General features: G+C 33.0%; 1 protein-coding gene across 21 annotated transcripts in view; it reads right to left on the reverse strand.

The window, feature by feature from the left end:
- The window catches only part of Tlk (Tousled-like kinase), a 207,118-nt gene that overhangs the window by 29,387 nt on the left and 149,893 nt on the right, over positions 1–27,838 (reverse strand). The window contains exon 1 of one of the 21 annotated variants that reach the window (XM_076410073.1): positions 6,253–6,417. The exons of the other annotated variants lie outside the window; for them this stretch is intronic. The gene's annotated coding sequence lies outside the window, so the exon portion shown is untranslated. Of the gene's footprint in view, positions 1–6,252; positions 6,418–27,838 lie in introns of those variants that run through there. 21 annotated transcript variants of the gene reach the window in all.

Here is a 27,838-nt window from a genome sequence, read left to right on the forward strand (position 1 = left end):
AGATAGTGAAAATTAAAATGTCTTGTTGAATGTTTTATTTATTTATAAATAAATAAAACTTTTTCTTCCTGGTTGGAGTGAAGAAATGTGGAATATTAAAAAGAAGCGATAAACAAGTTTTGTTTATATGTAAAAACGAAACAAAGCTGTCGTCTTCCTGAATGTGAACTTTCAAATAGAGCACTGCCTTCATTTTCAAGGATATGGAAGGATCCTGGTCTAGCTCAGAAATGATTTTCAAAAATTAAAAATGATATACCTAAGGGAATTTCTTATGAGCTCCTACATTGTACAGGAAAGTTTGTTCTTTATATTTCAGCCAGATATCATTATAGATCCAAATGTGGAAGAGTTGCTTAACAAAGATTCAATGCCTAACTGAAATTTAAATATAGCTTCATTATGCCTGATGTAATAGACCAACTGAAAACAGCTGAGTCGCTGGGGGCCAGATCTGGAGAATACGGTGGATGAAGAAGCAATTCGAAGCCCAATTCAAGTATTTTTGCCACGGTTTATTGTGTTGGTAAAGCAGCACTTTCTTTTTCTTCAAATAAATAGCCGTTTTCGGCGATATCGTCCTTCAAACGGTCCAATAACGCTATGTTATAGTCTATGTTATAGTCTCTGTTGATGGTCCTTCCATTTTCAAGATAGTCAATGAAAGTTATTCCATGCGTATCCCAAAATAGAGACGTCATAACCTTGCCAGCCGACTGTTGCGTTTTTCAACGCTTTGGAGCGGGTTCATCATGTGCAGTGCACTCGAATGACTGTCCATTGGACTTCGGAGTGAAACGATGGAGCCATGTTTCATCCATTGTCACATATCGACGTAAAAACTCGTGTTTATTATGCTTGATCATCTTCAAACACTGGTCCGAATGTCTTTAGTGTCTGCTATTTCATTCCATTTCAATTTGCGGTCATTCAAAATCATTTTGTGGATTTTTAAAATGTTTTCATCGGTAACAACCTCTTTTGGGCATCCACTGAGTTCACCGTATTCGGCGCCCATTTCACCACGTCTAAACTTAGCATATCAATCCTTGATGGTTGATTAGCTAAGGGACAGTGTCCGGAAAATCGGCACCAAGCCAAGCTTCAATTTTTTCCCTTTAAAAAGCAATATTTTATCAACATGCGAAATTCCTTTTAATCCATTTTTTTTTCACAATAACAAAAATTGCTTCACTAAAAATGCTATAATTCACAAACTAATGATCAGGCAGCTGTCCAATTTATACACGCATCTTTTCATGGCTAGGGCTAACTAAAAAACGTATAGTGTCAAGCCGGGGACTTTTCAATTGACCTGTTATATATAATGTTTTTATTCAGAGATCTTTTATGTTAACCTATTAAAACGAAACTTATTTAACATTGGAAACTCCAGATATTGTTCAGTCCACATTCGAATCTCCAAAATTAATTGATACAAATATATTATTCAAGGAAAACTAAACGATTTGAATATCATAACATATCTTTCTCCCTAGATTCTTTTGAAATTGTGTGTTTTCAACTTCATGTAAATAGGAACCAAGCAGCATACCACCAAGAAAACCAAGAACTATGTGTAAATATGGTAATATTGCAAGTAAGAATTGTTACATATAATTTACACATTTAATAGATAGATCTTTATTGTTACACTTTAACGTTATTTGCATATCTCTTTATTGTTCTGTTGTTGTTATTATCTTGTGTTATCTAAATCTTATTGAACAGTGCCAGAAATCATCTTAATTCAGTATCTCCATTTATTTTTATCTCTATATTGCAATTACTATAATTAATTATGCCGGACAATTTCAACAGGACATTCTGGTTAATATAAAGGTGTTTCGATACACATAAATAAAAGAAAATCCTCTTCTATTCCCCATTTGACTTCTTTTTGCTGTTTCAGAAGAGCAAGACTGGGACAGAGCTTTATATATGGGAGATCGTCTTCTATTTTGTGACTGTGTAGCACCTAGCGGAACTGGAACCACTTGTCATCCACGTCCGTCCATATCACCGTCTGTACAGGGATCGGTCTAAACGTTTCGACCCCGTAGAATACAAGTGATAATGTGGAATATTATTATCGTTATCAAAACGCCGTCATCATTCAATCACGTGAAATCCGAATGGAGAGTTCCAACAAAGCGCATAAGCCTATGTAAATATTGACACAAAATTAAACTAAAGTGATACATAAATAAAATTAAATCATGAACAGATTTTTAATCATACGAACCAATTTTATCCAGATTATTAAACACCCTCTGCGATCTTTTGTTTCGATCGACCTTTCTGTTGATTTTAGATACCGATACAAATGTTTGAAATGCAATATGCAACAAGTTTTTGTCGCTTAATTTATTTTATTGCATAAAAAATACTGACTCCATTCATCATTAAATTCATAACATCGAACATATGGTAAAGACATATCATGTATTTTTAATAATAGCTAGAGCTTTATTTTTCAATATAAACCGTTTTAAAATTAAAAATCAACGTAAATACAAGCAAATAACCTGTTTTTAATACGTCTATTTCAGATTACAATTGAAACTATTTTAGTACAACTCCGTTATCTGATGACGTAAGCAGAACGTCGAAAAATATTTTAGAATAAAGCGAATGGATGATATAATTGCCACATCAGCTGTAACGTTGGGAATTTGTTGCATGTTTGAGTGGTTTAAAATTAATTGCTGGTACTAAAGAATTTATTAATAATGTAGAAATTGTTCGAAATGAGAATATAAGTATTAGCAGATTTGTTCATATTGTAATGTGTGACGAAATGAAACTAGGTCTTCATTAAGACTATTTATTGTCTATGGTTATACTAGTTTTATGTTCATATTTATTGTAGACATTAACGTATCGAGAATGGAGTAATTCCTTAGCCACTACAACTGGCATCACTTAAGAGAAGAATTAGTAACGTCCACTGTATCTATAACTAAAGAAGAAGATAGTAGGAAGAATAAAATAAAATATTACATTACAACGATTGATTCTGCAGTAATTATTCGAACCGAAAATAAAAATAGATCAACTAGTGCGTTTTCTTGCATTCTTCGACATACGGACTCAAAAGGTATTAAATACTTAGACAACGAGATAACTGATAGATTAGAACTGATAAAAACAATAAAAAATAGAATCCAAATTACTTACGGTGAAATACCTCAACAACAAGAACATGTCAAACGTGGTTTGGACAATTCAAATGTGATATTAATGTTCAATATAAAGAACGTCCTGGTAGGATGAAAACGTTTGACGATGCGCAATTAAATAAAAACCCAACACAAATTTATAAACATGGCTGTGAAGTTGAACGTCAGCCGAGTCGCAATTTATGAATGATTACAACCGATGAAAAAAAATCTAAAAGATGGGAAGATTGGTGCCACATAAATTGAATGACAGGCAAATAGAAAAACAAAAAATCATCAGTGAAATGCTCATTCAAAGCAATGAAAAGAAGTCAATTCTGTATCGAATAGTAAGGACTGATGAAAAATAAGTTATTTTGAAATGAAAATGTGAATGCGAGAGCGTGCCAGTCAAAAACTGAAAGAACTGTCGAAGTGTAATTGCCGTACTCTGAGATCTGGTTCCACCCGACTAGCACCTTTTCGCATAGATGGGACACGCGAATGCAGGAGCAGCACTTAACCAGCAGCGTTTCAAAGTAAAGAAAAAGGTTCGATGAGTAGTTCAGCTCAAAGCAAAAAGGTCGTATCGTTAACCGCCTGAAAGATTTGCAAAATGTTTATAGAATGTCCAATAAACACATTATAACTGTTCATTTTTAAATAACTTGTCTTATGTAACGAAAAAAAACCGGAAATTAAATACCGACACACCTGATATAGTTATTAAATAAAATATAAGGATATAATTATAAATAACATAAAAATATAGATATCAACAATGGCTGATATCTAATAAAATTTTGGGCAATAAAATTAAAATAAATGTAACAACAATCACAGACAAATGCAAATATTATTTTTGAAAATATATACAGGTATTATTTATTCTAACAATAAGTCTTTTTATATCATAAACAAGTTATGGATATTACAAGATTGTTACAAAATGTATAAAACTTGAGCTAAGACAACATTGTTATTTATTAAAAGTATACTTTTCTTTGGCCGGCAGTCGTACTAATCTGATGTTTCGATGTACTGGCATAATCGTTTTGTAACCCAGTTGCATAGCCACATTCTGCTGACGTGGGGAGAGAGCTATTTCGACATTTATGTTCAACCAACAACAGTAAACATGTGACTAGATTCATTGCGATTTGCACATTATTGTTTAATAGCAACTAACCATTGTTTACAGTTCATTCCGGAAATGTGGTATATATAAAGGGTGTCGCAGTTTTACACGTGTTTCATTATGGAACATTTTAAAAATAAAGACCATTTGGCAAAAAATCACAGTTCGCAAAACTTATGGAGTCTTGAAGTCTAAAATGGGAAAGAAAACTCTGCATTAACGAATTCATTAAGTTGATAAAAAAAATTGATAAAATGGGCCATATTCCATAAAAGATTGTGATATGATACATGACCATATCATATGGACCGATTTGTAACAGGTGGAAAATCAAACGCTCGTAATAAAAAGTAAATATCCATCAAAATCAAATCAGAGAAATATTTAAGAAAAGAGGAGAACCCCACCAGAAGCTAGAGGACAGAACAGAGACAGAAAACAATGAAAGGAATTTATGGAGACACTAAACATAAACGATTATGCCTGACAAAATTAAGCTTTTTGAAAAATAACTATATTTATTTCATTCAATCTTTACGTAAAAGTTGAATCACACCATATAAGAAACAATATGATATAACCTAAAAAACAATCTAAAATTAAAATAATAAAACAAAATGATAACTCGAAAACGGTGAAGTCACAATGTTTTAAACAAATTTGTGGTTGTGACGACAAATACAAGAAACCGAAAACATCCATATTAATATTTTCGATAAACAGTATATTGCGGTACTGCGGTTTGTAAAATTCTTAATCATGTCGTATATTCTTTACTGATATACGAAGGGAATGAAAAGTGTGATATCAAATAATCGAATGAATGTATGTATCATGATGTTGACCGTTGAAACATTGAAACACACACAAGTTTCAAGAATTTGATCCTGATACTATGTATCAAGGATTCAATAGTTATAGGAATACCATTTTTATTCCTGTTGGAGTTAAATCCCTTGAACCCTTTGAGGAATTATTTCCAAAATATGATTAACTTTAAAGTTAAACATATATTTTTTAAAGACATATGCCAACTGAAGTAAAATGGAAAAAGGCTAGACGCAGAATTTGCATACAATTAATTACACTTAATTGCTTTTTAATGACTAATTGATGAAACCTGAAAAAAAAACCGAAAGTAAATCCGTGCATGTGCAGTTCACGTATAATCAGACCGTACATACACCAATAACAATAAGTGATACTATTATTCCATATACTAACAATACTAAAGTACCTCGGATGCAAAACTTCGATATATCGATGATATTGATGCAAAACTTCGGTGGAAGGAACACGTAAAAAGAAAAGGAAAGAACTGGAGTTCAAATATAGAAAAATGTACTGGTTAATAGGAAGAAAATCACAATTATCAGTATAACGTAAATTGCTATTATACAATCAAGTATTGAAACCTATATTAAAAACAAACCAATAAATACAATACAAGTTTACCGGAACAGTCTTGAAAAGTATTGTAGATACTACAGGACTGATTACACTGGCTGTTACTCAGAAAATCAAGAGAACCTCAAGGAGATATGAGGACAGACTCCATTCTCATCTCCATATCGAAGTACTAGAGCTCTAGATAAAACCAGAACAAGAAAGAGACCCAAAGAATCAAACTCCTTGATCATGTGTAGTAAGTATGGTATAGTGAGGTGCATTTAATGCAAAAGCAGTAGTGTTAATATGTAAGCATTAGAGACTAAGATAGGACGGATGGGTCCTCCTATATATAAGTTATTGTACAGAGAAATTGTAGGCTAGTCGGCAACTACACTAGACTACATTCATTAATATTCCCATTTAAATGAAATAAATTCACTAGGTTCACGATAACGCAAACAGACAGTCCGAATAGTTTGGTCAACGAAATACTACAATAAGTAAGAGTATTTTGAACGGAATCAAATATCGACGGTTATCTCGCTATCACATACAACATACCTGTTAACAAATTCGAAATACAATCGTCCGTGATCGATGCGGTTCCGAACGATGAATATTATTAGGCCACGCTAAAAATTAGCCACGCAAAACTCGTTACCGAAATCGGCGAACCTCAAGGTTGTCGCTCAACAAACATCGCCGAAAGTAAAAATGTGTACGAACAGAAAAAAAAACAGTACAAATGTCACGAGTCGTTATCGGTGGAGACGATCGCGTCACGTGTCATCCCGGCCGATCGCAACGGGCCAGAAAGAGATGGAGATAACGGATCGGGTGCGAGATGCAACACGCCAACTCGAAAAAAAAAACATGCAAATCGGCCGGTCGAAGTAAATGGATCTTGATTGTTTGAAGTGAAAGCTTAATATTAGACGGCTAGTAATTTTTTTTGTAGTAGGAGATGCCCACGTCACGGCAATTATACTATTTGCCATTGTTGCTTGATTAATCATGTAGATTAAGCCATGCCGAATCGTATGTATCATTTCAAGACATACGTGGTGGTGTTGGTATCGACTTTATTGATATAGATAGTTGATATAGAACAATTTCGTTTTGTAAAAAGATCATTGAGACTTTTTATTATTCAATCTCTATTATCTTAATTTTTTTTATTTAGAGATTTTCAATTCATTTTATTCAGATTCATTCACTGACGCCACAGTAGATCAGGTATAATTTACCACCAGTAGATTAGATGGGTGAACAATATGGTCACATAGTATTATGACTTCCTCCCTATCACTGTTTATTCAAACCAGTCGAGTTGATATGGAGGATAGCAAAGAATTATTATAATAGACGAGAAGGATATTCCATCAAGAACTGTTTGGATATGTAGAAGGAAGCATTGTCGACCATAACACCTACGGTTTGGATGAACTCGACAAGACATACAGAAGAAGTAACTGATAAATCGTGGATCGTGAACATGTTTTAGACAGATTGGAAAATACATCATTTTGTTATATAATTGTTAATAAGGTGGATTGGGCCCCCAGGGGGATACCACTACTTAATATGTGCCTAGAAATCTACCTCATGAGTGGTGTGGAAAAGAGTTCAATGTAAATATAATTAAACGACTGTAATCTACAAAACATTATATCTTTGTTCTTAATTGTAATTTTAAGTCCTTCGATAATATATGCATTAGATGTACTATAATGTTAAAATAAATTACATTTGAAAACACTATTTTGTTTAATTATTTTATTTAGATTAGAATTTTTTTGTATGTCAAACCCAAACTGAACTAAAACGTTGCGACGTTTTGACGTCACAAATTTCGATGACGCATATGTAAATAAACTTTGAATAGGCTATAGTCATATGTACATTAATCCAATAGGTCAGTAGAATTAAAAGCTTTACAAAAACTTATGATATAATATCCATACACCATACACCATAACATTATGACATCTTTACTGGTTGTGGGTTATTTTGTCTGGAAGAATTAGAAGCTCAAATAGTTCCTTCGTATTAACATGGTTAACACCTGCTGCACCTCGATTATTTCAAAATCATAAGAATTGTCATAGTCATTAATATCTTAAAAGGTTTATCTTAAAATTTTGACAATTAAACATACTTATTATATGTAATTGGAATTAGATTTAATATAAATAACAATATATAAGATATAAATAAAAACTAGCTATATTCTGAAGAATTAATATTTTGATTGTGTATCGAAATTAACGCCGTTCTAGCCAGGTGAACTGGTAGTTTTGAAAGTAGTGAATGGGCTTGAGTATTATCGACCATTCGTTCTTCACTTGGAAAGGGAAATGCAGAAAATGTAAAAGATTATATAACAATATGCTAAATTTCATGTAAGATTTTTAACTTCCTTTAACTTTAACTATCGATATAAAGAATTTATTAAACAAAATAATAATTTGTAGTCAAATTTAGTAGGATATACGCTTACGTCAGGGTAATTTGCTATTGTTGCTTGATTAATTATGTCAATTAAGTCGGACAACAATTGTGTGCACCATTGCAAGACATACGTCGTCTAAATATGTTTAGGTGTTGAGTGTACCAAGACTATAAAACTTATCCAATTTAACAAATGGTAAATAACTCTATTGGCTCTCTAAAATATTTTTTTGTATCAACTATTAAGATTTATATTCTGATAAAAATAAAACGAATATGAATGGTATTTAATTTTAAATACATACCTTCAAATATTTTATTTTATCTTAAGAATCTTCACAATCCATAATTACAAATAATCGCAAACATAAAATGTCTCCATGCCCTCGCGAGACTCGAACTCTTCAGCAGCACTTAATCATGGCTATTAATATCCATATTTATAATTAGAAAACTGCTTCATTTAAATCAAAAAAAAAATCTGTCTATAGCCTTCCCCCATTATCTGGTAACAAAAAGGTCAAAAAGTAAAAATCCCACGAATCTACGAAAAATTGAAAATGTTGTGGGTTAAATGAGTTATGAATTTCTGGATTGTCAGCGATATCTGATAAATATTCCTTATCTTTATTATCTTTATTATTATTTTAAAAATCTACATCTAAATATATCTTTCATATATTTATCTGGACCAATTAAAGCGTTTTTTTTTGCTTTAATGCAAGTAATTGATTATAATTAGTTGATGACTTATATTATGATGCAACTAAAGCTCATCTGTTTGTGATTTCATATACGTCTTTCAAAAAGACGTTGATGTTTCATCAAAACAAAATTTAACAATTTAATAATTGCTTTAGTTGTAATTTAGAATTTAACATATATATAATATTATAGTGGTTTTTATATATATTTACAGTTTATATGTGATATCTTGTCGACGATATCTAGTAAGTTGGTACAAATAATCTAACTGGATAAATAAAGATAAATCACGTCGATGCCTGGAAATTTAGCGGAAATACCGAAAATTAAATTCGAACTGATTTATTTTAAAATATATTTTTGGTACTGCATCATCACTATTAAGTGATATAAATATTGAAACAAACACGCTTGTTAAAAAACATTTGAATAATTACACTCTATCATCTAAATAGAATGAATAATAATAATGAATTAATAGAATAGAATAAATCAGATTAGAAAAATATATAATAGAATTTAAAAAAATTATGCATTATATAAAAAGTTAAAATGTTATATAAAAAGTAGAGCAAACAGTACTGGTTAGTCGGAAGATACTTCCGCTGGTAGAACTAAGATTAAATAGATTGGGGCTTATGAGGTGCATATATGGGGTTGTAGTACAAAAAACCAACTAGTAATTCGAGGCTGCCAAAACAAAGATCTTTGATTAATTACCAATGCTTGTCAATGCGTAACCAATGAAGAACTACACTGTGGCCTTGAAATCAAATGGATTTACGATATTATCCAAGATTTCACCTTAAAACATGAAATTATGTTACTAAAAAACAGCAACGTGGTTGCAACTGGACAAAACGCAGGAAATCAGAAGGTTGAAGCGAACCAAACCACACAAACTTGTATAGTGTATAAAGGCTAGTCTTAGTTTTAGCTCAAGTAATCTAATTTAATTTTACTTTGGGGAATATATATTGATGTTTTCATCCCACATATCATCTTGCTTGTGTTGAGGCAAATACATTAAGATTGTACCAAGCATATCAAAGGTAAGATTGAATGAAGAAAATTATTATTTATAAAGAGGTTATAAATACACAGAAATTGAAATGAATGATGTTAAAGAAAGGAAATAAAATGTTGTGTGCTGTTAAAAAGGCATATCATCGCAAATTAATGATTAACTCAAATTATATATACTCGCAATAATATTTCATTTAATATTAAAAACAATAGTTCAATTACTCCTAATATACTGTGATTTGTTCGAGTTCGAAGTTCGATTTCCTTGTTTAGATACGTAGATAATCTAAATTAAAAATACCGGGTTAAACACTAGAAAAAATCTAACAAAATGTCGAAAAATCTCCACATAATAAAGCTATTAATCAAAATCAATGAGCGTTTCGTTTGCTATACTATTATAGTAGAATAAATTTTCTCACAACACAAAAAAAACGTGCGATTATTTAGCACTTTTAGTACTGGTCCGTTTCCCATATTTTTTCAAGTGAATATCGCTGGGTCACGCCAGCCGAAGCGAACGAGGCGGTAGCGCCGACATCGAGCGGCATTTTACAGCCTTCCAGTCGTATTGTTAACCAGAGGTTAACAATAAAAAATCGACGAGCACAATACGAATAAACAACACTCGGGGTGGAGAACATCGCGAAGATATAATACAAGACGCGGTTCATTCAGTCGACGAAACTAAACCGGAATTGATTTGTAACTGATATTACATGACATTTGAACAGTTTCATATCAATATGTTTACTAATAACTGAACCTAAAATTTATTAGATGGTCAGAATTCTGGCTCAAATCTAACGCATATCAAACCGTTGCTTCAAGTCAAGTCTAGTCTAGTACTAGTCTTTGGGGGCCAATTTACGAATTGTCTCGACAGCGACATAAAATTAAGCACTTCTATAGGATACCGTTGACCCGTACTTGGTCTCTAATATAAAATACAATAAAAGTTGGTAGCACTTTTTAGCGTTTTTGCCATTTAGAATATTTCACTACACAACTATACAAGATCGATCACACAGTGTTGTACAAGAGTTGCAGCACTTCGGATTTCATAGTCTTTTCTCCATGTTAATTTATATTATGCATCATATATAATACTTCTCAATACTACGTATACTCCATATATTTATACGTTTTGATCATGTTAATCATGGGAACATTCCCGTAACTGAAATCCATAGTTTAGTATTATATAGGTTTTAGTATTTGTTTGTACAGCAGCAACATATTATGTACGGATAATTTAGATTTTCTTCGAAATAACCACCATATTTTTTATATCTTATTTCTAGGAAATACTCTTTCCAGTAAGGTTTTGCATCAGAATTCGTCCCAAGGTACTTTCGCATCGTTACTGTGTCGGAGAACATGCACGGCTTGCTTATAGGTAAATTCAATATGGATCTTACGCCTGTCGATTTATTCTCCATGTCTGGGACCACTTATGTATATTATTACAAATAACTATATTTGCATCTTGTAGTTTTCTGGTTGCTTCTCAGATATTGTCTCCAATATCACGAATCCCAGTGCCACCGGCAAATTTAGCCATAGTAACTTGTTCTACTTGTGAAGGAAAGGACCCAAAATATAACCTTGCGGTTATAATACTTTTGTTCCTTTCATTGTTGTGTAAGCTCTATCTTATTTAGCTCTAAATATCCTGGCTGAGATGTAGGAGTTTACTAGGTCAATTTTAGTATAGTACTTCCATATAATAATGTTGTTCTGTTATTGAATACAGATGAGAACTGATAAACATCTAATAGATTCAAATCGAATTAAAACAAAAACTCCCAGTACAGATTTATATTTCTTCTGCTGGAAGCGATTAAAAACTACACGAAATCAGTATTGATGCTGCAGAGCGGTTAATTTGGTACCCACCAGTCCCACAAACCGACTTATAAATAAACTTGTGATCTAAAAATCCTCGTTCTGTAACTATTTGTGTTTTCTCACGAAAATATTTACACAAAAACGAATGAAGTAAAACCGGTCCGAATTTCCTGTTGATACCTGGAATGTGTAACGATGATTCTTAAAATTTCGACCGAATCACAAGACTGATAAAATGGACGAGTTAAAACATGCGCTTGAACTTCTAAAGTACTGCATTAGTCAAAGCATTGAGAGTTGAGTATTTGGTTTAACATAAAAGATATCTTGATCAATACAGCATCGTCCTCCAGTGAATAGTTATGAAACAATTATGAATAATATTAATATATATAAATATATATGAATAAAAATTATGAACAATATTTAATAGATTAAGTTTTTGTTAATTTTTGAACTTTGTAATATGGACCAACGAATGATCATGATAAATATTATTCATTAGAGAATATAATAGTGAATTATTAGTAATAAAATCACAAAAGAGAAATAAAACATCACCATATTTAATGTATATCACTACGCTTAACATTCAACTGTTTTACGACTTTTTTACGATCAAAGCCGTTTTATACTCACACTATTATATATACATATTATATATACATAATTTAATTATATTAAACTACACCAACAATAACCACCGTCATTTCGATATAATAATTTATCATAAAATAAACAAAAATTGACTTTTTTCACAAGATAATTTATTGTTATTGTTGATGATATCAGTTAGCAACTTCTGAAACTACAAGAACGAAGGAAATCAACAACGTTAAGACATTATCGTCATAAAATCGATATTTTTTTTATGAACTTTCGACTTTTGAACTTCGATCTATATAATTTGTAGTTTATCAGTAACGTAACTTGTTTTAATAATTATTCGCAATTTAATAAGATTTTTAATGTTTTTAGACAACTAGCTAAGATAAAACAACATTACTATTCGGCGATGAACTTTTGCTAACTTTTTCAGATCAATATAAGCTATTTACTTCATAAAACAAAACAGGTGTAACAATTTGTTTGAAATGGAGTAGAAACTACAGCACTGTGGGACGTCTTAGAGACAACAAAGGAAAGGATTTTTGAACTGGATCATCAACTATGATGAAAAACAAACTGCTAATTTAGTTCAAGATTCATAAATATTTCAAGTTTACTTTCAATTCTACGTTTCGACCTGTAATTTTAAAAATAACCAATTTATATATTCGAAAAATGCAGTTGTACAAAAACGCATAGTACTCCATATAATTTTTTTTTATAAAAAATGAACTATTAGTTGATAATGGAAAAAATGGCCCAAGTAATCACTTAGCTCTCGTAAATCTTAAAAAATATATAAGTTATAATTACGTTTTCAGCCTTTCTATTCCCTTTAAATTAATTTTTTTATTATTTAATTAATACATCGTTACTAGTCGTTTCCGTCTAATCTAGAATCTGTCTTTATGCTAACTTAAATCTAGGTATATAACTAGGAGGACCCATCGGCCCGAACTCAGTCTCTGGTGAAATAATATTAATACATGTCACTGCTGTATATTTTAATATATGCACCTCACTACACAACACTACACAAGATCAGATTTGATTCTTTTGAGTCTGTGTCCTATTCTGGTTGTATTCAAAAGTTGCAATATTTCAATATTAGTATGAGAATGGAGTATTTCCTTATGCCCCCTTGCAATTCTCTTGATTTCTTGACTGACTGTGGGTATCTGAAGGTCTCGATGTAGGTAATCAGTCCTATAGTATTTGGGTGCACCCACAATACCTCTCAGGACTTTGTTCTGAAAAATATAATAGCAATTTATTATGTACTGATAATTGTGATTTTCTTCCAATTAGCCAGTACCATTTTCCTATATTTCAATTCCAGTTCTTTTCTTTTCTTCTTTATATGTTCCTTCCAGCGAAGTTTTGCATCGAGATTCATTCTGAGATATTTAGCGTTGTTGCTATATGGAATGATAGTGTTATTTAATGTTATTGGTGCTTGTACGGCTTGTTTATAGGTGAACTGCACATGTACAGATTTACTTTCATTAATTCTTATTTTCCAAGCTTGTGTGCAATTATTTATATTGTCACTTGCCTGTTATAATTTTCGTGAGGCTTCTTCACTATTGTCTCCGAGAGCCATAATCGCCGTATCATCAGCAAATGTAGCCATCGTGATATTTTCCATTTGTGGTATATCACAAGTGTAAAGTAGATAAAGCATTGGTCCCAGTACACTTCCTTGTGGTACACCTGCTTTAGCTTCTTTTATTGTAGAGTAAGCTTCTTCTTGCTTGACTCTAAACATTCTGGTTGTAATGTATGATTTTAATAGTTCGGTATGTTGTTTTGGTAGCATTTTCTGTAGTTTATGAATAAGGCCTTCATGCCAAACCTTATCAAAGGCTTGTGCTACATCTAAGAATATAGCTGAGCATACTTTTTGACTTTCGTAGGCTTTTTGAATAACATCTGTTATTCTGTGGACCTGGTCAATTGTTGAGTGCTTGTTAATAAACCCAAACTGGTGTGTTGGTATTAGGTTTTTTCTCTCTATGATCGGTTTTATTCTTTTCAACAGGAGTTTTTCAAAAACCTTAGATATTACTGGCAGCAGTGATATAAGTCTATAGGATTTTATTTCGTTTGGTGACTTCCCATTTAGGTTAGGTTTTGGGATCATTATAATTTCCGCCATCTTCCAAATGTCCGGGACATGTTTTAATCTAAATGTTGTATTGATCAAGTTGGTGAGTTTTATAATTCCCTTTCTTGGTAGTTTTTGCAATAATTCTCCTGTTATTAAATCGTAGCCTGGTGATTTCCTGGGGTTAATGTCAGTTTTAATAACTTTAGTTAACTCTTTCGGCGTGACTAATTCAATCATTGAATTTTCAGCTTCCATGTCCGGCAAATTATGTTCAATATTAGTTTCGTTTGGTTTGAATTTTAAAATTTATGAGAAATTACTTTTTATTACAATGCAAAGTAGATCCGTAATTATACATATGCGAAAGTAGTCACCAACGCTGGGGTAATTTTACAAATTAGAGGTTGTATTATTTCTCACATATTCAACGATCATATATCACAAATTTTCTTCATAATGTATGACCTCAGAGGCCTGTCTATCTGGACAAGATTCTTCAATCCTGTCCAGAGAAATAGTCACATTTGAATTCACGACTTTAAATTTGTTTGTTATATAATAACTGGGGCTGTGAAAAAGTTTGTGGCTTTTTCTTGGGTGATCACTCAGAATTTCTGTATCGTAGCCACAATATGAAACATTTCTTTGATTGTATAAACACTGAAATTGGTGTAGTGGTTAGAAAGTTGTTCACAATTGAAAACAGACGAAAGTAGTTCTGTGTAAAGTATTTGTTTTATTTACATTAGATATGCTTAGTACCGTCCTAATTGATAAACTTAATTCATTACCATTATTTTGTTGTACTTGCATCAATATACAAGCAGGACGAGTGTGGGAATTAGTGTGTATTAATATTAAAATTAATTTAATTAATTAAAATTAATATTAAATTAAACTAGTTGACAAAGTTATACACTATATAAGTGTGTGTGGTTTAGTTCGTTTTAATCTTCTGACCCTCCCGTCTGTTGTCCAGTAGCTGTACTGTTTCTAAGTTACAGTAATTTAGTAACCTTTTTAGTGTTTTAAGACGAAATCCACCATTAACCACAAAATATGATTATTTGAACAAAGCTGCTTATAAAAATGAATTAGAGCTAACAAGCTGTAATAGGTGAGTACTTATCATACAGCTCCCGTAACAAAATCCTTATTAACAGCTAATAAGACGCTCAAAACAAATTTCTAATCGATCGAACAAACCAATCGTGTAAACTTGTAATCAAAAATGGGAAATTGTTGAGCAGAGACGTATAATTAGAAAACACAACAGACAGTAACACTTTACGGTTTTATTGATTTATTTTACTGCTTATTAATGATACAGGCGAGCTGACATTTCTCGACGTTTTAATAAATAGCTAATAAACGTAAAACACAAAAAAGTCACACACACATAGACATATACAAAGCAAACAAGTCAACTTTTTGCCTTGAGTTCGTAATTTAGTGCATTAAGTATTCACCTGACTTCTACCTGTATAGCGTTACCAGGGTTTTATTTTTACGTTTATATTTTCGTAAAATAGGCCATGGACTTCAGAAAAAAAAACATTCTACATATTTGATATTATTTGTCGCAAAACATCTCGGCTGTATGTTTTAGTCGATTGCTTTAAGTAATAAATGCGGTTTTCCATTTTGTTAGATGCCAATGATTGCTTGACAAATGATCAATAATGAAGTATTTTCCTTTTAGTTAAATGGCTCGGGATATACCAATATGGGCTCGTCTATTAAACGGTATTCCATCGTATGTCTATAGTAGCTCAAAAATAATTATAACGGTTACTATATTGAAGAAAAGGGGTCAAAAAACAATATGCAAATTGATATTGACATATTTTAAAGTCTCCTTTTTACCAACGGGGGTTTATCTGGACTGGACCTACAGTTTAACGTGGGCTCCGAACCACGGTGCTCGGCATTAAGCCGACCGACTGGCGAGTGACCAACTTAGAGATCATTTCAGAAGACATCCCGTCTCACCCAGCCTGGTTACTGGCGTGACTGGGATCATTTTCATTGTCGGATTTTGCACTCATGCCTAAGGAAAGTCACAAATTTTAACAATAACAAACACAAATTTACGATCATGCCCCAGCAGGATCCGAATCCGCGACTGTCGCAACAGTAGGAGGACCGTCCTATTGCCAACCTAGCGGGTTGTAGGTTATTTAATATTGTCTTCCCTTAACTGTTATGGAACAGCATGTCCTCATATTGCTTACAAAATTGAAGAGGTATTGGAGGTTGTAAAACGATAAAGAAAATGATGAATGAAGAACAAAACTATTGAAATGTGAACTTTTATATATATTTTATTTACCCAATAGTATTGGTAAGAAGGTGCTGAGTAGTTTATTTAATATTGTCATTTAAATCTTTTAAATTGACTTTCATTTGAGTATATGGTTTAGATATCGTAAAAGTTAAAATCTATTGACAAAAACAAGTATCTATCGTTCAGTACCAAGTTTCATAGGCCGTCCAGTTCGTGATAAAACCCGAAAGAAGGATATAAAGTAACAACAAACACGGCAAATTATTTACGTAATTATCATATTTGTTGTGTTACAGACAAGCCGCAGCAATATCAAAACCGCAGATCACTAAATGATATAAAGAAACCGAATAAACGGAAAATATTTTCGCATCTTACTGAATGATATTGTAGTTATTATAGACTACTAATACTATAACAATATTAAAACCAACACAACAGTAATGTTGGACCGATGACAAATAATTTCATAATTAAAAGTATCATTTCGCTTTCCCGACAGGATGACTGTAAAGGGAGGGTGACCGCGTTGAATATACATAAATGCAGCCCTTAGTCACATTACGGGGTGCTCAAGGGGTGTGATGAATCAACCAGAGGGTAGAGTTTTCATGCACTGTTCTGAGTGGAGACCATTACAGGAGGTCACTAACCGTAACATAATTCTGATACATTTAAGATTTTATTTTTAATTTTACTAGAATGAGTTATTTGTCTGAATTCATATCTATGAACTGAGTTCAACCTTTGACACTGAGTACCATCATAATAAGGTTTTGTGAAGGTGGTACACTGTGCTGTACATGAACTAACATTCCAAAATTATCACCTAATTTAGAGTTTGACGAACATATTCCATAAACATCTCACTTCAATATCATTGCAAAACCCCGATGTACTATGAACCAAAACACCAGTTGAATTAACTTGAATTACCTTCAAGAATACAATTTTTGATGCTCAAACAAGAGATACATATATTTATATTACTATAAAAATGTAGCAATAAAATCACCATAAAACTTAAATTGTTGATTTTTAATTGATATGATCACAATATGAGATATAAGGACTCATCCATACTTAGCACATAGATAAACTAAACAAGGAATAATAGAAATAAAGCTCGGTTGAAGAAGAAAATTGTAACAAATTAAAAACTAAAATAAAAACAAGAAACGATGATTTAAAATGAGGTTGGATATGAAGAAAATTGTAACGATAAAAAATTATTAATTATTGATTTTCTTCTTGTTTTAAACCCTACACTATAGAGAATCTCTCATATTCAGTTATCAATTTTCATGCAATTGGAAACATACTTTACATATAACATAATAAAACTGCATTAATCAATATGACAGAAATTGATCACATGAACACATTCCCGTTGCCATATAGTTTAAAATCCTTATTGGTTAGAAACATGACGCACCTGATGACCAATCAATACTGACTAGATGACGAAGTGACGATGACGTCATTTCACATTTCAACCACCGCCTATAAATAAAACGATCAATATACCGGACAGATTTGTATACATATATATATAAATCCGATGACGAAAAGAGAACTTCGTTTGTTTCTTTCAATTGCCTTTACGCGTGTATTTCTGCAATTCTCCGTTGTGACATAACAAATGGTTAAATAATGCGATAAATGGAAACATTTTTTAGATTACTCAGTTATGAAATTCCATTCTATTAGTCTATTCGATTGGCGTATTAAAGAAGAAGAAAATTATTGTATTTTCAAACTAGTAACCAAACACTACCAAAACAAAATAACTCGATTAATTAACAATGCTTATCGCTACGTAGCCAACGAAGAACTATGGATCTACGAGGTTATCCAAGATTTCGCTTTATACCTTGAAGTAAGATTACTGAATCACAGCAATGTGGAAGCAATACAGTTACTGGACAACACGCAGGAACCTAGAAGATTGAAGCGAACCAAACCAAACGAACTTGTATAATGTATAAGTCTACTTTTAATATTGGATTAGTAGTAGTCTTTGGGAAATTACTGATGTATTACCGTACCGTACTCGTCTCCAAGTACATCAAAACTATAGTAACAAATTAGTTTTATAAATTAAGACCGTACTGAGCATATCCGATGTAAGATGTGATTAAGAAAATCATGAAAAAAAAAAGCCACAAAACAATTGATAATGTATTACAAAATGAGTTAAAAGAACGATCTACTGTTAAGATGGCCATAGCCAACTATTTAGTCTAATAAACTAAACATAATATAATAACTAAACAGTGTAAATTGTTCATAATGACATATGTTTTTTAACATCTTAAAGCAAAACAATATCTGAAAGAACTATCACTATGTTACTTAGAAGTGAAAAAGACTCAGAAACAAAAAATATGTTTTCAAAAGACAAAAGTATATTTTACTTCGAATTGGACTTGTGATTCATATAAGAGGAAAGAAGCCAACGTTATATAATGTACAACTCCGGCTATAGCAAATAGAATAACTGCCATTAATTTAATCATTCTCACAATTACACATGTGTACTAAACAAAAATATCGTATAATCGTCAGTAACTTTTCATTAAATATTATTGCAATTCGAGGCTTCAATCATTATAAAACACAAGGGTTCCTTCAATTTGCGAAATGAGTATTTGACAAAAGGAAATAGTGATGCAACAAACATTACGTGTGAACTTGGTGGTGCCAGCGATCTTGAAATACATTTGAAATCCGAAAAACCGTTTTATTTCACGGACCAAAATGGCGATATCCAAGAATTCAGTCCTTGATTGCTTCAAATTACGAAGATGTTATTGCTGAAGACAGTTGAGTGTAGTAATCCTTATACTTCCATCTTAATGGTGCTAATGCTATCATATAACTAAAGAATACGTTTTGTGTATGCGTAGAACTAACTTTGAAACACCCATTGAAAAACATTCCATTTTTTCATTGATAAATAAAACATGAGCGAGTGAAATATCACAGCTGGATGTTTGAAGTTCCAATTTTGAAACCCATGCTAATATCAAGACTAACATCGACAAATCATGTAATCCAACTCAGTTTTCACTTGTAATAAAATCCAATATTATATAAATTGGTTTTAAAGGATTTGTTTAATCTCAAGCTTTATTGTAAATAATTGGTACAATGTATTCAAAGTATTGTAATTCAATGCATTTCCCATCTTTCAGGCAATTTATGAATTCCATGTCGAAAGAACGATGTATCTTTTGAGGCTATGCAGGAATCGAAACATTTTTTTAGTATCTTCGTAAGAAGCGAAGCGTCGTTCAGACAGGTCACGACTCATATCGGAAACAGTAGGAATCAGAAGGAGCAAGGTCTGGAGATTATGGTAGGTGGGGTAGCACTTCCCATTTTAATGTTTCCAAGTACGTTTCCACCGATTTTATAACATGTGATCGAGCGTTGTCATGGTGAAGAATAACATTGTCGTTATTCCGGCCTTTTATCCGGACACTGCCCCAGGAAAATCAACTATCAAGAATTGGTATGCTAAATTGAGACGTGGTGCAATGACTGAACGTGTACATCAAATCATTCACGAATATTTGGGTATGAGAAAGCTCTGTGCAAAGTGGGTGCCGCGCGAGCTCACTTTTGACCAAAAACAACGACGAATTGACGATTCGGAGCAGTGTCTGAAGATGATCAAGCGTAATAAACCCGAGTTTCTGCGTCGATATGTGACAATGGACAAAACATCATTTCACTCCAACACAGTAAGTGGAATGCACACAATGCTCTAAAGCGTGGGAAAACGTAACAGTCGGCTGGTAAGGTTATGGCGTCTGTATTTTGGGATGCTCATAGAATAATTTTAATTGACTACCTTGAAAAAGGAAGGACCATCAGCAGCGACTATTACATGGTGTTATTGGACCGTTTGAAGGACGAAATCGCCAGAAAACGGCCGCATTTGAAAAAAAAGAAAGTGCTGCTTCATCAAGACAATGCACCGTATCACAAGTCAGTGAAAACGATGGCAAAAATCCATAAATTGGGTTTCGAATTGCTTCCTCAGCCACCGTATTCTCCAGCTCTGCCGCCCAGCGACTACTGACCTGGTCTCAGATCTCAAAAGAATACTTGCTGGGAAGAAATTTTCGTCGAATGAAGAGGTGATCGCCGAAACTGAGGCCTATTTTGAAGCAAAGGACAAATCGTACTACAAAAATAGTATCGAAAATTTGGAGGGTCGCTATAATCAGGGTATCACCCTTGAAGGGAATTATGTGAAATAAAAAAACCTAATTTTGTCAAAAAATGTGTTTTACTATGGTAGGTCGGGGACTTTTCAATTGACCTGTTAGGTAAAAATTCAGACATTTTCAACACACTGGAAAACATTTTTGTTCACACTTTGACGAAATGACATTGAATGAAAAGTGGAGCTGGTCAATGAGGCGTCAATGCAACATCATCTGTTGTAAATTTTTTAAAATTAATTGTTGGGTTTTATAGCATATAAATAGTGTTTTCCGAAGGATATGTGCAAAATCAACAATACCAACCTTCTGCTCATTATCTCAAGAACGATTAAATCAATTCACCCCGACGAACGTTGAAGAACCGAACCTAAACGCGTCTCATATACGGTTCCTGATAAGACTCGGTACAAATAACTAAATACGATCGTAATCTAAACCAAGACACACACGTCCGAGTTAATTGAACATTTAAATCATGATTATCGCATTCGCAAACCGACCCTAACGCCAACATGAGATAAATTCCTTCGCGGAGAGGTTCCCATCGGATCCAAATAGGGAGCCAGGCGGAGAAAGAGAGCCCGGCACCGTCGATAATGGTGCCATAAATACCCGCACAATGGAACCAAGTCTTCGGGCATCAGAGAGGAGATAGGAGAGCGAGCGAGGGAGACGGAGATACCGAAACTGTCGTCGTCTCTTCCGTCGGCCATTTCTTCGTCTCGAGCCTTAAAAATTTATTGCACTGCTCGGTTATAGTAACACTACCACGGTATATTATGGAGTCGGGGGGGTCGATAACCTACATTATTTAGCATTCTATTTTACGTATCTTGGAGTATATACCTGAGCGGTTTCTCAAACGGTTTGGTAATAGAAGAGGTTTATTAGCCGTTCTAAAAATGTCGTCTCACTCACCCGATTCGATCGCCCGTACGAACACTGACGGAACGATTTGGAAAGCGATTATTGAAATCTTTTTTGTTTCCTCCGAGCCGAACGATGTACGTCGCCGTCGTTCCAATTTAAATCGCCAACACGCAGTACTACCGGAGCGGTTGGTAAAGTTGCGAGGCCAACGAAATTCGATCTTAGTGTAGGGATGTCAATTTTGATATTCCTTCAAAAATATAATATTTTTTTATTATCATTAGTAGTTGCACTATCTGCCTACATGGACCGGGGTTGAACTGATACTCTTTCGAAGTACTTCACACAAACACGTCGAATTACACTAGTTATAGGTTTTAGAGGAATATCGCGTTGTATCGCTTCATTTGAAACATAATACGGAGCATCGACAATGGCACGCAACACCTTATTTAGGAACCGTTGTATGATGGATATATTATACTTGCTAGCGGTTCCCCACAGTTCCGATAGGTTTGAGTATAGCTTTATACAATAATATCTTGCTATCTAATGATAACTTGGATTTACGCCCGATAAGCCAATACATTTGCTAGAACTTAAGCCCAAGTTGTTTCCGTTTAGCGAGTATGTGCTTCTTCCAAGTTACGCGTCGCTATTGGTAAAACTTTGGCATCGTTGGATTACTAGTTAAACCCCATAGGTCCGATAAACCAATTTCTGGGTTTTTAGGCCAGGTCGATGGTATATTCCGACTAATCAGTAGAGTTGCTTGATTTTGAGTCTGATATGCTCTGCTTATTGTCTAACATGATGTTTCAAATTTGACCTACCTATAATGTAACCTACCATCAAGATAGATGCCGAGATATTTATCTAATTTTGCTTGAGGAATCGTCAAGTGATATAAATAGTTTTTTGTCATTTCGCCGAAACGCAAAATTAACATGGACAGATTTGAAGCTATAGCACTATATTTAAAATCTCTAGTTCATTGATAGATCTTGATTGATTCCTACTCGCACACCTTTTCTATAGCCTTAGACAGATTTTCCATAACAACTGTGTCGTCGGCAAATGTTTCAAGTTCTGTTTCTTTTGCTGTTGGGATATCCGCAGTGTAGAACAAAGGGGTGGTCCCAAAAAATAATTGTTATAAACATTTGTAAAATTGTTTTGATAAGAAGATAAGAATTAAAATTTTCTAGCTTATACGTATTCATACATTTTTCTGTTTCACATGATGATTAATTGTAGTTACCTCATATTAAGTAGTAATCACTATATCTGTTCGGTTATCTATACATAGTGGAATTCTATTAAACCTATATGAGTATAACAACTTAAAAATACTAGCTTTGCTATATATTTCGACCCACCAGTAAGTTATTCTATTAGAAGATATCATAATTCTGCTACACACTAAAAGAACAATATAAACTCAAAGATAATCTAAGACTATCGGTTTAGGCTTACTATGTTTATATTTTTTTAACAACGAAAATCATCTGTAAACAGTAGAATGTTTAGAGTTAAAATCATTTTTTTAAATAAGAAAATAAGTTGTTAAAATCATTATAATTTTAAACAGTATCACGTGAAAATAGGCTGGAATTTCAACTTCAAGCGAAGTTAACAAAATCTGCACGCGCACTTTCTATATCCATTATATACAGCATATATTATTTAATACTTATAGTACCATTAACACCAATAACATCGACAAAAAGGCCGACCCTATAGAAAAATATACCCTGATGTATATTTAAATATGTGTAAATAAATACTTCTGAGTTAAAATCTCAAAATAATCTTCACTAAATGTAATTCAAAACCATTTCACGTATCAAACTTAAAACTAATTGACCTCTAAAACTTTGACCAAACCGAAATGTTTCGAACTATGTCACGAAACAGAGAATAATTTTGGTTATTATAACATATAAATTTTAATAGAGTTAAAAATATTACCAACAAGTAACGTATATATTCCAATTAATATAGAAGAAAATAAAACATATTTTACCATAAATGTTAAACGGTCTAAGAGAGTACGTAAAAAGACTGCACCAGAAAAAAACGAAAGTAAACACAACGTAAAAGTAAAAGTCTTGAGGATGCTTCGAATCGAATGAAAACAGAGGTCATTGCGGTCATTTACGAAAATACAGGCATTATTCCATAATAATAATGTTTTTAATTAAGGTGAAAGTTGATAATAAACTCTTACTAAGGATATTCAGAATGTTTGAGTAAATTTAAGTTCTAGATACCAGAGCACAATCACAATAATTTAATATAGTTCTGTTGTTTATAGTAATTTGAAAACTCAATTATCTCGGCTAAAAAAAACTTCTAACGGTCCTTAAAGAGAATGTCAACTAATTTATGAATTATCCTGGTCCATCCCTGCTACTCTCCAGGTCATAGTTCTCTGATGGACAAATCTCGTGAAAACTGCCTAGAATTCGTTATTGTTCCAAGTAAATATTGACCAGTATATACATGGAATGGCAGTAAAGGCATTTTGGAGATCCCTCAGTTGCAAATGATCTTTTTGGAGTATATCTCGATAACTATCAAAGCCACTTTTCAGTACATATGACCTCAAATCCCGAAATATAAAAGACAATCCCTGGGTTTTAAAGCAAGACAATACTAGAATCGCCATCATCGCCAATAAATAATTGAAACATGCTGTAATTTGTTAAATATTGCAGAATGTGACAACTCAAGACAACATTAAAGGGTTAGCATTATGTTCCATAAAATACAAAATCAAAATTCTAAAGACTTTTAAATTGAATTAACAAATCCATGCACATTTAGCTCGTTGAAGGAATTATTTCGTTATATCATACGTAACTGATGACAAAAAAATGTGAGCCTTTATTCTGTTTTGAGAAGTAATTAGGAGGAGGATTTTGGTGAGGTGACTCTTTGTGAACGATTGATATGATGAAGTCTTTACCTAGACCGGATCGAGGAATAAGAAAATAACGAAAATAAAGAACTGGAGTTGAAATATAATGTATTGGTTCATGGAAACAAAATTCCAATTATCTCTACATAACTTATTATGGCTGGTGTTTGTTGAAACAAATCTTTCAGCAAAATGTCTTAAGAGATAGATACGTCCAGCTACTATAAAAATGATTACTACACAGAGACATTCAGATACCTATTATTGGTCCTGACTCCATTATTATATTAATACCAAAGTGTTGGAACTCTTGGATGCTACTCAAACAGCACACATGCTTAAAAGAGTCCAACCATTTGATGCTGCAGTACAGTGAAGTATGCTGAGTAAAAAAAAAACAGGAATGTTATACCATGTTAACTATAAAAACATGAACATTATTACTAAAGACTGATGACTATTAGAACTAAATATAGTGTCATTCATTCAGTGAGCTTCAAAATGGCAGTTAGAGCAGCACTTTAAATCAGCAACCGAACAAAATTGAAGAATGAAGATTACCGAGTAACTCATACCTATCACCTGCAAATTGATAAAGTCCCTATCCTTTGGCTTCAGAAAGTTTCATACCTCGGTCTCCAGTTCGACCGCAGATTCCAACGGTCAGCCCAAATACAGCATGCTATTTGCGAAGGAAATGGCGTGTACAGCCTACTATTTACACTCTTCTGCAGAAAAAGTAAACTCTCAATCCCCCAGAAAGCGACTCTATATAAAATGCCAGTCAGTCCAGTTTGAACTACTCCAAGTGTTCGTATCCAAAAAAGAAAAAATTTCGTTAAAATACATATCCAATCAGCAAACATCAAAACGGTGTAATCATAAAAAATCGTCCATAATAACGAGAAATACTATTATCTTTATATGTACAGTGTCTTTAATTTTAAAAATATTTTAAATCATACCAAAAAAAAACGAAATTAGAATTTGAAATTAGAAATTAGAAATTAGAATGTGGACCGAACACCGTCCAGTTCATTTTTCAGAAGTTTTCGAAGAAGCAATTCGAGTTTATGTAACAAGCGGCATGCGATCAATCAAAATGCTTTCGCGCTCCATTCGCAGATGTTCCACATAAATAAAAAGTATAAACAACAGGAAACAAAACCGAATGAAGACGTTAAGAGGCGATAGAATCAGGTTCGAGAACCGGCGACTTAATTATACCTTCTCGGCTCGCTTACTGAGATGAAATGTTGCAATTGAAAATCGAACCATTATTAACAGAGCATAAATAAGCATGATGAATTATGTAGTCGAGCAGTAGAGCGTCTTCCTGCACGATAACTTGCCAGTTATCTTAGTTTTGAAGAGCAATAATAGACGAAAATTATATGGTTTAACGCACGTTACTTTTTGAAGTCACAAATCAGTCGATCATTCAATGAAACAATTTTTATGGTTACTTAGAAAATGTGAAGAAAATGATAAAATAGCTTCGATACTAACACAGTTGGTTTCTTCAAGATATCTTAGTCGGTTTTGACCAAGAATTACTTCATAAGATAACGAGCTTCTTCCTATTCTTCACTATTGTCGGTCTACTAAGTATTTTTACACTATTTTCAGCCCTTTTGAGTAAAATGAATTTCACAACAGGTCAAATCAACCAACAGAATTTGGTGTTGAATTCACAAAACTCCCTGATCAGAAAAGGTCAGAAAATATCTTTCATGATCAATCTCTTTGTTTACATGATGCAATTTTTATGGTTATTGAAAAAATTTAGTACAAAAATGGTAAACATAATTTAGATACTATAAAAATTCAGTTTAACTGAAATAGGTAATTCACAGGTGGAAAATCACGAGAACGCTCTAAAATATATACAAAAAGACTAAGATAAAAACAATGATAAAAAATACTGGGTAAAGACAGAAAGTAGGGTTCGGTAAAGAAATAACTTGTTTCGAATAACAGACAAGAACCTTTCTAAAAAATTGTCTCACAATCGTGTGAATAACTCCATTCATTCAGAGCTAATTTCTTGGAAGATGGTCAAAAGTTATAGCATCGTTTGCATTGTCACTTATATGCATAGTAATACAGTACCAAAAACAAAAAACTGTAATATTCAATGGGAACATTTAAGAGTTAAGTTTACGGTAGTGAAACGCCAAAAACAATTAATATTAATATTAGTATGTTATCGTATCAAGCCTATTAATTAATTTTAACGGATTAACAAAAGATGATGTTACTGCATATTAATCGCCTCATGTATATTTGTCACCAATTTCATGTTGAAGCCTCACTGGCAGGTTTCACTCTTCGGTATGTCTCATAATTTCGTCGAAATGTGATCAAAACATGTGCGTTGAAAGTGTTTGAAATTGCACCGAGTAAATCGCATTTGCGGCTGCTGAAGGACATCAAATGCTCTCACGCTCCACCGATTTCAACATGGACAACCAAGAAAATATGAAAACGCGAATTCTAAGGCAACACTCGGTGATGATCCGTTCACAACGTAAGAAGAATGTGTAGAATTGTTAGGAGAAACACAGGAAACCATCAGATTAAAAAAAAATAAAATTGATTTTTTGCACCATCTGGTTACTGGTGAAGAAAAATCGATCCATGCTCTGGATTCGCGATTAATGCTCTCTATTCGGTGGAATCAGCTTGGTATGGTAAACTAAGAGCTGCTAAAATATGATGAAACCATCAATGAGCATCAACTGCAATTGAGGCGTATGATCCAAGCACTGTGCGCAAAACGACACAAGCAATAACAACACCCAGCAAACAATTATTTAGCCTGATAACGTCAAAATAGGAAGTACTACTCCGGTCGCCGTGTTCTTCAGACCTTGCTCATTCTGATTACTACTTGTTTCGACATATGAGTCGTGACCTATCTGAACAGCACTTCACTCTTTATGAAAATACCAAAAAAAAAATGGGACAATTTGAAGACAACCTTAAAAGACACATCATCATTTTGAGATGGAATCCGTAAATTGGACGAAAAACGGGAAAAAGTGGCGGCTATGGATCGACAATACCTTGATAAA

This window comes from Rhynchophorus ferrugineus, unplaced genomic scaffold (genome assembly GCF_030347505.1).
Source record: "Rhynchophorus ferrugineus isolate W39M unplaced genomic scaffold, kcgeb_rfMv2 rfM7, whole genome shotgun sequence".
Lineage (NCBI taxonomy): Eukaryota > Metazoa > Arthropoda > Insecta > Coleoptera > Curculionidae > Rhynchophorus > Rhynchophorus ferrugineus.